Source organism: Lathyrus oleraceus, chromosome 4 (genome assembly GCF_024323335.1).
Source record: "Lathyrus oleraceus cultivar Zhongwan6 chromosome 4, CAAS_Psat_ZW6_1.0, whole genome shotgun sequence".
Taxonomy (NCBI): Eukaryota; Viridiplantae; Streptophyta; class Magnoliopsida; order Fabales; family Fabaceae; genus Lathyrus; species Lathyrus oleraceus.
The window spans coordinates 489,654,069-489,669,663 of record NC_066582.1 but is presented as its reverse complement, the minus strand read 5'-3'; the positions used below and the strand labels follow the sequence as shown (position 1 = coordinate 489,669,663).

At 40.7% G+C, this 15,595-nt stretch overlaps 1 non-coding gene across 1 annotated transcript; it reads left to right on the top strand.

Annotated features, from left to right (window-relative positions):
• Positions 1 to 11,501: 11,501 nt before the first annotated feature.
• LOC127077022 (small nucleolar RNA R71) lies at positions 11,502 to 11,608 on the top strand. The gene has a single exon (XR_007787011.1). It is a non-coding gene; the product is annotated as a small nucleolar RNA R71 (small nucleolar RNA).
• The last annotated feature ends 3,987 nt before the right edge of the window (positions 11,609 to 15,595 follow it).

Below are 15,595 nucleotides of genomic sequence, written 5' to 3'. Positions count from 1 at the left end.
GATTGTTGACGTTTTTCACCAAGGTGAAGTTGCATCATGTGCCTAGAGAGGAGAATCCTTTGGCAGATGCTTTGGCTACTCTGGCTGCCTTGATTAAGGTGCAGAGGTGGAATCAGTTCCCCAGTGTTGAAGTAGGTCGTCTGGATAGACCGGCTTATGTGTTTGCTGTTGATACAGCGCCTGATGATGAGAAGTCGTGGTATTATGATATCAAGCGCTATCTGGAGACTCAAGAGTATCCTGAGGGAGCATCTAAGAAGGACCGAAAGACTCTGCGGAGGTTGGCCATGGTGTTCTACCTGAACAAGGATGGGGTTTTGTATAAGAGGAATTTTGATTGGGTCTTGCTCAGATGTGTTGATGATAGAGAAGCAAGCCAATTGATGAAAGAGGTTCATGAAGGATCGTTCGGTACCCATGCCAGTGGGAATGCAATGGTAAAGAAGCTGTTGAGGGCAGGCTATTATTGGATGACAATGGAGGCCCAATGTTTCAATTTCGTGCGGAAGTGTCATAAATGCCAGATTTATGCAGACAAGGTGCACGTGCCTCCAAATCCGTTGAGCTTAATGTCGTCTCCATGGCCGTTTGCTATGTGGGGCATTGATATGATCGGAAAGGTTGAGCCTACAGCTTCAAATGGGCACAGGTTCATATTAGTGGCTATTGACTACTTCACCAAATGGGTTGAAGCAGCCTCTTATACGAACGTGACGAAGCAGGTCGTTGCCAGGTTTCTCAAGAGAGACATCATTTGCAGATATGGGGTTCCCGAGAGAATCATTACTGATAATGGTTCTAATTTGAATAATAAAATGATGGCAGAACTGTGCCGGGAATTCAAGATTGAGCATCACAATTCTTCTCCCTATCGTCCGAAGATGAATGGGGCGGTTGAGGCAGCCAACAAGAACATAAAGAAGATTGTGCAGAAAATGGTGGTAACCTATAAAGACTGACATGAGATGTTGCCGTTTACATTGCATGGGTATCGAACGTCGGTGCGTACATCTACTGGGGCAACTCCTTTCTCATTGGTATATGGAATGGAAGCTGTGTTACCAGTTGAGGTTCAGATTCCCTCTTTGAGAGTCCTGATGGACGTAAAGTTGCAAGAGGCTGAATGGGTAAGGACCCGGTATGAAGAGTTGAGCCTGATAGAGGAAAAGAGGCTAGCAGCCATCTGTCATGGGCAGTTATACCAGCAAAGGATGAAGCGTGCTTTTGACAAGAAGGTACGACCTCGGGTATATCACGTAGATGATATGGTGCTGAAAAGGATCCTTCCTCCTCAAAACAATCGTAGGGGCAAATGGACACCGAATTATGAAGGTCCATTCGTGGTCAAGAAGGTTTTCTCTGGCGGAGCCTTGTTGTTAACGACCATGGATGGCGAAGATTTTCCATCCCCTGTGAATGCGGACGCAGTTAAAAAATACTTCGTATAAAAAGACCCGCTGGATGAAAAGAATAAAATAGTCCAGGCAAAAATGGGCATCCCGGCGAACCAAAAAACAGAAAGAAAGGTTCGGGCAAAAATTAGGGATAGAATGAAAAAATGTACACCCGGTAAGTCGAAAACCTGAAAAGGCGACTTGGGCAAAAAGGGGTATCCCGGTGGACTGAAAACCCGAAAGGGCGGTCCAGGCAAAAGAGGGATTGAAACGAACAACTGCGTCTAGCATGATCGTTTGCGCTTTGGTTAAAGCATCATGCGGGTTTCACATTGCCATTAGGATAGATTTTTCCTTTTGTGCGCAATTACCTCTTTTCAGGAATTGCTTCCTTTGTATTGCTCAATTTGAGCCACACTTCTCAATCAATAAAGTGCATATTCAGTCAAATAATTTTGTTTTTTGTTTTCATTACCGCTTTGATTGCAAAAACATCCGATTATTTTGATAAAGAATCTTGCATTTTTAAGACATACAGGTCCCTTCCAATGCATGTTTATAAGATTGAAAGCTTGAAATCTTATTTGGAAGGATTGGGTGACCCAAGTGTTGAAATCTTGACACGCCTGGGGCACGGTTTTATCTAACGATCTGTTTTGCAGGAACTGTTAGATATTTTTCACTCACTTGCAGGTTGTGATGTGGAAGCTGTTACAAAACAAATCCCTATGGAGTCCAATCTGGGACGAATGAATATGAAGGGATGACGAGAAGACGTCGAGACGTACGACGATCCTTGATTTTAATCAAGAAGACTCTTCAAAATCGGAAGATTGGAAAGTCTGTAGAGATTCCCCGCAGAGTCCAATCAGGGACGAATGAATGGGTAGAGAAGCGATGAGAATACGAGAAGACGTTGAGACGTACGACGACCTTTGGAATTAATCAAGAAGACTCTTCAAAGTCGGAAAATTGAAAGTCTGTATAATCCCCAGGAGTTCGCTTTCCGTCGAGCACGGAGCGATTGGGAATACAAGATGATGGAGCAGAAAAGGTCCAGACGAGTCTGGGAGTTCTCAAAAGTGGAAAGTCGGTACGAGATTGGGAGGTGGATACCATGGTTCGACAAGTCGATGGGTGTTCTGTACCAACTTTTCTCATTTCCCCAGCTATATCCCCAAGCAGAATTGGAGGACCAACTCCTCAGCAGATCCAAGGTCTGTGGATCCCCTAGCTGAGTCGGGATGGTTATCCCCGGCAGGTTTAAAACAGTGTTTCCTCAGCAGCCAGGCCTGAAGGTTGCTATTCCCCGAGTGGAGCGGGTTTCAATGAAATATATCTCCAGCAGTGTTCATCCTACCAGTGGATTGGATGAGTTTCCGTAGCAGACTGATATCTGCGTCCCCAGCTGGGTTGATTCTACCTATGGATTGCATGGGTTGTCCCCAGCGGAGTGGCATTTGCTTCCCTAGCAGGGTCAGGATGGTTATCCCCAGCAGGTGTCAGGTCGATGTTTCCCCAGTTGCCAGGCCTGGAGGTGGCTGTTTCCCAGCAGAGTATCTGTGAGCATTTCCCCAGTGAAGTCGTCAGGTATCTGTGAGGGGTTCTCAAAGCAGAGTCGGGATTGATATCCCCAGCAAGTCGGAGACTGTTGTATCCCCACAGAGTGTTGGTGGTTCTTATCCCCTGCAGTTTCCCGAGCGGATTGGGTGCAAAGGAGGTTCTTCCCCAGCAAGGGTTACCTTTTCCCAGCAGCATCAGTGCTATTCCCCAGCGGGGTGGAGATCGGAGTATTGACAAGTTCCTCAACGGAGTGTCTCGTGCTCCCCAGCAGAATCCCTTGAGGGGGACGTTTTTATGCATTCATCATGAAAAAATAGCATAGCATGTTGCATAGAAAAATAATAAATCGCGTAGCATTTCCATGATTATGGAGCATTACGCAGAAAAATCAATCATGGATCATATTGCGAGCATAAAGCTAGTCTCAAACTGTGGTTACTGTTTGAGAGGTGATTTTATCCAAAGGTGAAGGTGTTACTCCGAGGAGTCTAGCATCGTGATTTAATCAAAGGTATTCCCCAGTAGTGCGATACTGGAGGAAATTTTTTCCGTCGGACAGAGGTGGAAAGCATTACGCGACCAGCGCGATTCAAGCCGTGGTTACCGCTTGAGAATTTTATTTCGCCGAATGATGAAGATGTTACTCTGAGGAGTTTAGCATCGCGATATCAGATCAGAAATGTTCTCCAGTAGTGCGATACTGGATGAGTTTTTTCCGTCGGACGGAGATGGAAGTGAAGTCGAAGGATGTTGCGCGATCAGCGCAGTTCCGGGGTTCAACCGGAGAAAAGGAAATGTTGAGGCGTTTTCTGGGGTTCAAATGGAGATTGGAGATGAAGATTTTATCCGGGATGAGGTCCGCAGGATTATCTTCTGTTCATGTGCCACCTTAGACTTTGGCGGATGCCAACGGAGGTCGTTATGGGTGTCTTCTGAGGAAGAGATGCACATGTTACCTTCCTTTTGTGAAGGTTTACCCTCTGATATGTCGCCCTCAGAGTGGTATTTTGGTGTTATTTTCGACATTGCCAGCGGAATTATCACGAGAAATTGGAGAGCGGGGTTCAAACGGAGAAAGGGAAATGTTGAGGCATTTTCTGGAGAGCGGGGTTCACACGGAGAAAGGGAGATGTTGCGGCATTTTCTGGAGATCGGGGTTCATAATGGCGATCACAAGTTATCGTCAGGCGACTGGGGTTCAAATGGAGAAAAGGAGACACGAGGTGTTTTCTGGAGATTGGGGTTCATTATTTTGGCAAACAGGAGAACGGGGCTCAAATGCAGTGATCTGGGATCATTTGCGCGAAAAAGAAAATTTCGGGGTTCAAGAAAATGAAAAAACATGAGAGAAGAAAATTCGGGGTTCAAGAAAAGCATTAAAAAGAAATAATAATCCCCAGCGGATGTGGTGTTCAGGCCATGGTTATCCCTGCGTTACCATTTATTTTGGTATCCAGGTCGACGTTGTTGTTTCGGTGATCAGGCCGACTTTCTCCGTACCAGACGGGTTTTTCTTTCAAGACTGTTTCTTCGCCGATTCTGACAGAGTGCAATATGTTAATTATTTTCTCATCAGAGTGCAAATTGTTCGTCTGTTCTTGATATTCAATCACTCTTCATCCTGATCATCTGAAAGCCGAGGCTATTCATATCGACAGGTTCACAGTGGATTGAATAGGGGCAGCTGTAACACCTCAAAATTTGCCCTCCTCTCTTGGGACTAGCTAACATATTGCATTGCATTTTTTTAGGTCATTAGGCATTGCATATTGCGTATCATGTGGTTACATTGTGCAAGTCATCCTTCAAAAGTCTTGGTCAGAAGATAAGGGACTAATGTGCAAGCTAGGGTTTCATCCTTGAGCCATTTCATCAGAGAATTGAGGCTCAGCTTGATCAGTGCATTGCCAAATTCATCTATCAGCTGAAAAAGTCAACTGTGGTCAACTGTGCTTGATTTTATGGATTTGGAGGTGGGAGAGAGTTGGATACACTTCATTCATGTGGGAATAGGTTTCATTTGACATGTCAAAGCTCAAGAATGAAGAAAATAAAGTCAGGACAAAAATTTCCAAAAATAGAAAGTGACTTGTAATGGAAGTTTCCAAAAATGGAAAGTTTTTCACCACAAAATTACGTGTCCAAAAAAGCTTCAAATGAAAATTTGTTCAACATGAAAGTTGTAGATCTTGTTCTCACCTTTCCAAAAAGTCCAAGAACTTAAAATTCCCATGTATGGTTGACAAGTTATGGTCCATTCATTTTCCAAAAATGCCTATAATCAAAGTGGCATAACTTTCACATGGAGTGTCCAAATTGAGTGATCTTTTTATGAGCAAACTCCATTTCACATGTACTTTCATGATATATGGTCAAAATTCATCGAAAATGGTCAATGCAAAAAGTCAAATTTCAAGTGGACTTAATTGCATTTTTGGTGTGAACATGTGATTTTGAGATTTACAAGGCCAATTGACATGAGAACCATTCCAACACACTCCAAATATCATTTAGGACTTGTATGAGCTGTCATGAGCTGTCACATTGCAATATTGGAGAAGGTCATTTTTGCCCTTGCACCTAAATGCACATTTTCACTAATCACATGGTTTTTGCTAATTGAGATTAGCAAAGTGATTAAGGCCTTGGTATTTAATCCTAATTGTAACAGAATTTGTTAACACAATTGCACATTCCAAGAAATCTAACAAACTTTCCCTCCATTTTCTCTCAATTTCTCAAGAACTTCATCAAGTTTTTTTTGATCCAAACTCCATCAAATCTCAATCAATTTGCACGGTTCTTTGTGGATTCATCTTCTACAAGCTTCAATCTCCATCTGTTTCATCAAGCCATTGCCAAACACTCCAAGAATCGCAACTGTTCATACCTTGCTCATCAATGGTGATTTGATTATTCTCACATCTGGATCGTGCTGGAGCTAAACTAGCTGTTCTATTCAACTTCTTCAACCTTCATCATCATCTGTTTTGGATAATTGGAGCAAAATACATCAAGATCCATTGCCGTCTTCAACCTAAGGTTAATTTTCGAATCTCACCATTTCTTGAATTGTCATATACGCATTGTAGTGCGTTCATTGTAGATTAACGTGATATGTTTGGTTTGTGAATTGGTTGACTGTGGAGAGAGTAATCGCGACTTGAATGTTTGATGTCATAACTTGTTTCACTCGATCCCGTGGTTGTGTTAGGAATTAGGTTGAATGAGTTACGTATCCATGTTCCTTGTGGAAAGACGGTTCCATTGATTATGCATTTGTTGATTTTGATGAAGTTTCGTTGTTCATGATTTTTTTGCATTTTCTGGAAATTTCTTGGTGAAGAACGATGAACCATGTGTGTTTGATCCATTTTTCTGGATTTCATTTCAAATTACATGTTTACCGCCAGGTTTAGCCAGTAGAAGCGCGCCATGCATTGTAATTGGAACGACGTCGTTTTGGCCAATGGCATTAGTATTACAAAAATGCCACTGGCGCATTAAATTAATTATTATCTTAATTTGCTTTTTCATTTTTATTTTCATTTGATGCCATGATCTTCAAAAATTCCTAGAGACTTCATTTTTCATCCAAATTGAGTGAGACTTTTTGCATTATTTTCATGATGATGTGTAGAATTTAATGGTTATTTTTGTGGATTTTTTGCACGTGTAGAAAATTAATTGGCCTAGGGTTTGTTTCAATGTATGCATTTTGTACATGTCTTACCAAAACCTTCATGAAATGATGATGCTTGTAAAGAAATGAATGAAAAATTTTGTGCTTGTTCTGGACATGTTGATGGTGATTTTCATGTAGAGATTGTGATTTTTGGATATTTGGTGATGGAGATATGATTTTTTGAATTAAGGTGTGACAATTTGTGTCACACCAAGTTAGGTCAACTTCATGATTTTATTTAAAATGTTTAGGGGTGTTGATTTGAGCTGAAATTTTGTGTGGATGATCATTGATATGTCAAGATTACATATGAATTTTTCTGGAATTGTTGATATCATTTTCTAATTGATTGGTAATTTTCTTCTCTGTTGGCTCATTTTGTGAGTTTGTGTGACACATGTTGGCATTTTGCTTGTGAAACTCTCATATTGTATTGGATGAAGATGAAATTTGGTATGAGCATTGTAGAAACATTATAGGACATTATGGTTTTGATCCCATTCATTTCTTAATTGTTGTCACTGTTTTATGATTTATGGAATTGGATGCTTGTTTGGATGCCTTGAATTGGCTTGTATAAATGTGTCTGGACTTCTTTATTTTCATTGACCTACTTCCTTTTGTCCAATTGAGCTGAAAATTGACATGCTATGCCTTGAATGTGTCCTGTTTAGGTGTGAATTTTTGTGGAATTAATTGAATTGTTTTGATATGGATTTGATTGAGATAGTTCTGTTTGGTCATTTGAAGTTGCAAATTGCATGTTGGATGCTATTTTGTGCATAAAATGATAATGGTGAAGGGTATGAGCATGGGACCAATTGCATTTGTTTCTAATTTGTTTGAATGTGATTTTGGATAAATTTCACTTACTGTTTTGATTTTTTTATCCCCTTTGGACCCTAGGCTTGGCCTAGTGGTCTAGTTTCTCACATTTGGTTTGGATTTTCAGGTTAAAAGTGCAAAAGGCTTAAGGAGAAAAATTCAAGTTGTAAATTAAGATTGTTTGATGTTGTAAACTAAAATTGGTTTTGTGTTGTAGGTTTGATGCTTGAGTTTGAGCTCATGGCTTGCACTTGTGTGCATTAACTTGTGTTGTCTGTATAGATTGACTTTTGCTGTTTATTGTTGGTTTGTCTGAGTACTGATGATACTTGATTGATTTCAGGTACATTTAGTCGCTTACAGTTCTTTAAGAACTTGCTTGCTGCTGCTTGGTTGTATAAACCAGTTGAGGTAGACTCTCTTGTCTTCATGTAGTCTGGAAGACCTGGCCTGTTACTTGGCCAGGCAACTGTCTGAAGTCCTCCTTAAGAGGCGATGTTTGTGATTGTTTACTTTTGTGCCAAGCAGGTGAAGACCTCTATGAGGCAATTGGCGGAACCCAAGGGATATGCAACCTATCCCCCGCTATTCTGTTGAGTCGTCCCTCTGCTCACACCACTGTGTTGATGCATTGAGACACAAACCCAAGATCTTGTACTTTGTACAGTTGTGTCAGAGTCTTGAGCGTAGAAGGGTCCCTCCATTCTGGACCCACGCTCCTTTGTCTGAAGCTCTCCCTGGTCAGGGATAAGAGCTGTGAAGTCTAATCTTCACTCACCTTTCATCAGCTTCACCTTAGCCCCTCAATGGCAAGGTTAAGAGCTAATACTACCTCTATACAGATGACTTGCTTCGGCAGTCGAACCCTTTGTTTGAGCCTCACTTCTGACTGGATATAGTGTGTGCTTTGTGAATATTTGTTTGAAATGTTTGTTTTATTTTGTTGATGCTTGCATGCTTGCTTTCTTCCTAGATAGGATTAGCTTGCTGTTGTGCAAGTAGGTAGAAGCCACAACATAGGGCAATGATGCATGATAACACTAGGCTCGAGTACAGCTCCCTGGTAGTGTGTCTCCCTTGGTTTCTGGCTAGAATTTCTTTCCCTTTCAGGGGAACTACATCGCCCTGATCCTCGTTCCAGACGAGGTATGTAGGCAGGAGACCGTGCGAGGTCTCTCCGGGCACTTTTTTTCTTTTTTTTGTGTGTGTTTGGTTCGGATGCCGATGTAAGTCCAGTGATTGGCCTTCGGGCTCCACGTTTGCCTTCTTGTGTGCGTTTTGGTTCGGATGCTGATGTAAGTCCAGTGATTGGCATTCAGGCTCCATGTTTGCCTGTGTTTGTGTTTGCTTGTTTGGCGTGCGTGAGCCGAACTACGGCAGCTCTGATTCTCGTTCCAGATGAGATACGTAGGCATAGGATGCGACGTCTTATCGAGCTCTCTTCCTCTTAACCCCACCTGTGTTGTCTTCGGTGAGTGTGTGTGTGATGTTTGTTTTAGCAACCTATTCTTTCTTTTAGAGCGTAGATCCCGTCGAGTACGACGGACGCGAGGGGTGCTAATACCTTCCCCTTGCGTAACCGACTCCCTTACCCTTTCTCTTTGGTCGCAAGACCATGCTTTTTCCAGGTTTCTCTGAGCGTTTCCTTTCCCTATCTTGGGATAAATAACGCGCAGTGGCGGCTCTGTGTTGTTTTTTTGTTTCAGCTCGCCGGTTGTTTTTCGCGGATGCGACAGAATGGTAAAGGGAAATGATCTTTTCGGGTTGCTTTGTTTAGTTTCCTATAGTCAATGCACATTCTCCATCCCGATTCGATTCGTTTGGTTATAGTTTCCCCTTTTTCATTTTTCATAACTGTTATACCTCCTTTCTTCGGTACCATGTGTACAGGACTAACCCATTTGCTATCAGATATAGGATATATGATACCTGCCTCTAATAACTTGGTTACTTCCTTCTTCACTACCTCACTCAGGATCGGGTTCAGTCTCCTCTGATGTTCCCTAGAAGTTTTACAGTCTTCTTCTAGCATGATGCGGTGCATACAAATAGAAGGACTTATTCCTTTAAGGTCGGTGATGTTGTATCCTAGTGCGGTTGGATATTTTCTTAAGATATGCAGGAGTTTTTCGGTTTCGAGTTTTCCTAGGTCTGCATTGACTATCACTGGTCGTTCAAGTTCTAAGTCTAGGAATTCATATCTCAGATTTTTGGGAAGTGTTTTCAGGTCTAGGGTTGGTTTCTTAAGGTACTGCGTAGGATCCGGTGTTATTGCTAAACATTGGTTTAGTTTGTCTTCTACAAGATAGTCAGACGATTTGTCTTTTTCTAACTCTGTTTCTTTTATGCATTCATCGATGATATCCATGAAGTAACATGTATCTTCTATTGCAGGTGCTTTCAAAAATTGGGAAAGAATGAACTCAATTTTCTCTTCTCCTACTTCGAAAGTGAGTCGTCCTCGTTTTACGTCTATGATCGCACCGGCAGTTGCTAAGAATGGTCTTCCCAATATAATGGGTGTAACTTCATCTTCTCTAATGTCCATAATTATAAAATCGGTTGGGATGTAGAATTGACCTATGCGCACGCGAATGTTTTCAAGAATTCCTACAGGATATCTAACAGAACGATCTGCTAGTTGCACAGACATTTTAGTTGGTCTTAATTCTCCCATTTCAAGTTTCTTGCATATGGATAAGGGCATAACACTAATATCGGCTCCTAAATCGCATAAAGCTTTGTCTATGACAAATTTTCCTATGTGACAGGGTATAGAGAAACTACCTGGATCTTTAAGTTTAGGAGGCATATTCTGGATTATAGCGCTACATTCAGCAGTGAGTGTAACAGTTTCGCTATCTTCAAGTTTCCTTTTATTAGAAAGAATTTCTTTTAAGAACTTAGCATATGAGGGCATCTGCGTAATAGCTTCTGTAAATGGAATTGTGACGTTTAACTATTTCAGTAGGTCAACAAATTTTTTAAATTGGCCCGCATCTTTGGTTTTAATAAGCCTTTGAGGGTAAGGGATAGGTGGTTTATAAGGTGGTGGAGGTACATAAGGTTCTTTCTTTTCTACGGTTTCCTTATTACTCTCTTCCTTTTCCTTTGGTGTACTTTCTTCCTCAATTGACTTCTTAGAGTTTTGGTTTTCATTTCTTGGATCTACTGGTCCTTCCACTTCCGTTCCACTTCTTAGTATGATTGCATGAGCGTGGTTTTTCGGGTTAGGTTGGGGCTGTCCAGGAAATGCACCAGTTGGGGCAGCAGTAGGCGCTTGTTGTTGAGCTACTTGTGATATTTGTGTTTCCAGCATTTTGTTATGGGTAGCCAAGGCATCTACTTTACTTGCTAATTGTTTGATTTGTTCACTAGTGTGTATATTCTGGTTTACGAAATCTTTATTGGTTTGCTGTTGAGAAGCTATGAAGTTCTCCATCATTATTTCCAAGTTGGATTTCCTAGGAACATTATTGTTAGGTGTAGATGGGGTCGACTTTTGATATCCAGGAGGTATAGCTGGGGCTTGATTTGGAGCTTGTCCTGGTGCGTATAAAGCATTATTACTCTTATATGAAAAATTAGGATGATTCTTCCAGTTTGAGTTATAGGTGTGTGAGTAGGGATTTCCTTGAGTATAATTCACTTGTTCTGCTTGGATTCCGGTTAGGAGTTGACAATCAGCAGGAGTGTGACCTTGGATTCCACAGACTTCGCAATTTTGAGTTGCGGCAACCACGGTGGTTGGAGGTGATACATTCAAACTTTCAATTTTCTGGGCCAGGGCTTCCACTTTTGCATTAACATGATCAAGGCTACTTATCTCGTACATGCCACTTTTCGTTTGAGGTTTCTCTACCATTGCTCGGTCGCTTCCCCATTGATAATGATTTTGGGCCATGCTTTCGATAAGTTGATAAGCATCGACATAAGGTTTATCCATAAGTGCACCACCTGCTGCGGCGTCTATTGTTAACCTTGTGTTGTACAAGAGACCATTATAGAAGGTATGAATTACTAACCAGTCCTCTAAACCATGGTGTGGACAAAGTCTCATCATGTCTTTGTATCTTTCCCATGCTTCGAAAAGAGACTTGTTATCTTTCTGTTTAAATCCATTTATCTGGGCTCTCAACATAACTGTTTTGCTTGGAGGAAAATATCGGGCAAGGAAGACTTTCTTCAACTCTGTTAGATACCCAAAAGTGCTTATTTGAGCTATCAAATATGGGTATCTTTCACTCCATTTCCTTGCTAAAATGTCGAAACCACCTTTGTTTCAGATGAAATGCAATGCAATGATAATCTATCTTGGTACCTTTGATTTGTGTGTTATTGTGCAGGAAGTAGGCATGAAATAATAGAAAATGAAGACACAAGAAATGTGGCAAAGGGATCAAATGAAACAAGCATTCATCAGCTACCTCGCTGGGGGAGGGTTGTGGCGAAGGACTCGCTAGGCGAGCGTCCAGCGAGCGTCCAGCGAGAAGCTCCAGTATTTAACAGAGGCAAACATCACCACACTCGCTAGGCGAGCTTCCAGCGGGGAGTGTGGCGAACGCGTCCAGACTTGGTGAAAAGCGCAGCCAACACTCACTCGCTAGGCGAGCCATTAGCGAGCTCCCAGCGAGCATTCCAGTAGCAAAACCTCTCAACCTCGTTGGGGCGAAGGTTGAAGCGTGTCCTTCGCTAGGCGAAGGTTTTGCTCGCTAGGCGAACATGACAGTCTGGGAAAGGCTGTTTCTCTGGGCGCAAGTGCCTCGGGTGCCTCAATTAGGGGCTCGCTAGGCGAGCCATTCTGCTCGCCTAGCGAGCATGACAGCCCAGTAGCTGCTCTATAAGTAGCAAGTGCCACTTTTTGGAGCCATACCTTATTTTTCCCTACTTTTGTACTTTTTCTAGATATTTTACAGCATTGTTCCAAGAATCTTTTGTGACCTAGATTTCATTTCTCTTCATCTCTTAACCATCTTTTACAAAAAGAAGGTGGATTCCCATCCAATCTTGATTATTCGACTTGGATGTTGATCAACCTTCTTCCGAAACTTGCCGACCAAGCTACCATGACAATGAGTAGCTAAGTCCTCCATTTGTCAAGGTTAGATGTAGATGATCATTAGCTTTGTGTGTAAATGTAAGGATCTTCATTTGTAAACTCTTTAATGGTGAATACATGATGAAAACTTTGTTCTTATTCAAAACTCTTTGTGTTGGTTTATGATCGAGAGATGTTTACCAACTCTTAACCTAGGTTTTCATCCAATCTTGTTTGTTAGCTAGAGATAGTAATGAATGATTTTGTTCACCATAAGGTTGAACCAAAAAGTTGTCATTTTGATAGATTGTGTTAGAGATAAACAATGGATCAAAATGGGAAAACTCACAATGTGTGTTAGAGATAAACACACTGGGAGGACTTTGTGAAATAATTTATCATGTAAAGGAGTTTATAAGTTTTGTTGATCAAACAAATACATGCAAAGTGATCGTCGAACCCTAACTTTGGCAATATTTCTCAAATATTCAAACCAAAACTTTTACCGCTTTTATTACATTTTTATGCAAGATACCGTGACACACCAAAAGCCTATTGTTAACTTAAGCTAAGAATTAATACAACCATCGAAAGGAGGTGATATCTTACAATCCCTGTGGATACGATAACAAAAACCCGACACTTAAAATTACAATCAACAAACTCGTTCCATGTGGTAACTGAGTTGGAAGGAAGAGACTGAAGCCATCTTCTAGCTTTATCTCTTAACGAGAAAGGAAAAAGGCGAAGTCGAATTGCCTCTGAAGTGACACCATTAGCTTTAACAGTATCAGCGTATTGGACAAATACGGATAAATGAAGGTTTGGATCCTCGGTAGGATTTCCAGAGAATTGATTTTGTTGCACTGCCTGCAACAGAGAAGGTTTAAGTTCGAAGTTGTTTGCTTCGATTGTGGGTGGAGCAATACTCGAATGCGGCTCATCTTGCGATGGAGCGACGTAATCTCGAAGAGTACGAGCTGGTTCTGCCATCTCGGGTATTGGTGAAGGAAGAAGATTTTTGAGGTCGGGCACTTCGATAGGAGGGAGATTGTTTGCAGCACGATATTCCCGAATTCGTCGTAAGACTCGGAGATATAGTTCGATGTCGTTGATTCGTAAGTAAAACGGCTCGCCTTGTGAGCGAGTGTGTGGCATACAAATCAACGAAAGAAAGAAAAAAAAATGCCTTAGTCTCTACAGCGTAACAGAAGAGTTACGATATCGACTAAACAAAAGTCCCCGGCAACGGCGCCAAAAACTTGATCGCGACTTTATGAGTCGAATTGGGGTACTAACTGCAAGTGCACAGTTCTATCGTGTAGTTTTAAAAGATATCGATCCCATAGGGACTTATGAATCGATATACCGTTTTCTAAGGTTACTTCGTAAAGCTAAGGCAGATGATATTTTGATTGTTCGGGGAAAATGTAAAACTAAAACTAGATCTAAATTAAATATCAATTAAGCGGATATCGGTATGTAGTTCGTCGTAATTAGGGAATCAAATCTTCGTTGGTTTCTTGGTTTTAAAATAAATCTTTTCAGTAGATACTATTAATTAAAAATCTTTTCTCAAACTCTCGCTCTGTTGAATAGACTATGACTTTATATTAACGTAGCTGTCACTTATTAGTTAAGTCCAAAATCACTTTTTGAAAACAATAGAATCCATAGAAACTCTTTTTAAGAAAATACTAATCGTTTAAACACCCTCGTCTCAAACTCTCGCTCTGTTGACTTAGATTATATAATTAAATTCAAATGCTTAACTCTCGTCCTCACATTTAACTTTTAAAAATACTTTTTGAAAAAGATTAGAATTTAATTAACTCTAAAAATTGCTTTCGCCCTGATCTAGAATTAATGTCCAATTTACACTGTCCAGTTAAAAACTCAAACTCTCGTTCTATTGATTTTAACTTCTTTAGTCTTTTACTTTCGTACAAAAACCTTGGTATTAAACCTGTAAATTGAGACCATAAAAAGAGTGATTTTATTTTTAAGCGTAATTAAATCAACTTAGTTTTGATTCCTTCATTCCGCTTATTTTACATACCGATACCTAAATAAATTAGCCAGACATGCTAAATAGATCTAAACAATCATCATGCTTAAATAGAAACATCTCAGGTAAATAATGCAAATAAACAATAAAGCAGGGCATATATAAATTCAAACAATAATTAAAGAACCTGAGTAATTAATAGCAGTCTTGAACACCCCACCACAGACCGGTTGGATTTGTTCTTGAATTCTTCAATCGGACAGGAAAATAAAAGTGAAGGAAAAAAAACCTAGGGTCTAACGTAAGGTTAGATCCGGTAAAAGATACACAATAGTTTCCGGTGTAGAAACTATTGTGTGAAAAATTAATTAAGTGCTGAAAGATTGACTGAAAAAGAAAATAGAAATTGCAAAGAAAAGTAAAAACTGTAAAAAATAATGTTGTAAAGTATGCTTGCACGGCTGGAAGAGAAAAAGCACGAAGAAGAGAGAGCCCCAGGGTTTGCTCCTTGGCTCTATTTATATTGTCCCAATTTGTAACGGTTTCCAAAACTCCTTCCGTAAAAGTGGTCTTCACGTTTCCCAGGTCAAGCGTAGCAATAGGCTTCAACGTGCCTCTGTTGCGCTTCTGAAGCCAAAAATATAGGAGAATGGTGTGACGTCCGTCACACCATGTGTTACGCTCGTAACACAAGGCAGCAGGGCATGACGCTCGTCACACCATGTGTGGCGCTCGTCACAGGCTCAGCGCTAGTACTTTTGGGTTGAGCTTTGGTTTGGTGAAATTTGCTTCTCTTCATTTCTTTTTGCACCTCCTTTTCTTCCTTTTTTACTTGTGCTTCAAATAAGCTACCTGAGATAAATAAGAGGAAAAATACCAAGTAATATCGAATAAAATGAAATAAATTGAAGTGAATAATAATATAATTTAATTAAATCGAGTCAAAAAATGTGATATTATTTCATGTTATCACTTTGCATCAATCTAATCCATTTTTTACAAACCTTGAGCTTGTCAAGATGGCTTCTAGTTCTTGGAATCTCCATACTGTCAAAAGCCTCATGTAGAAGAAGAATATGCTC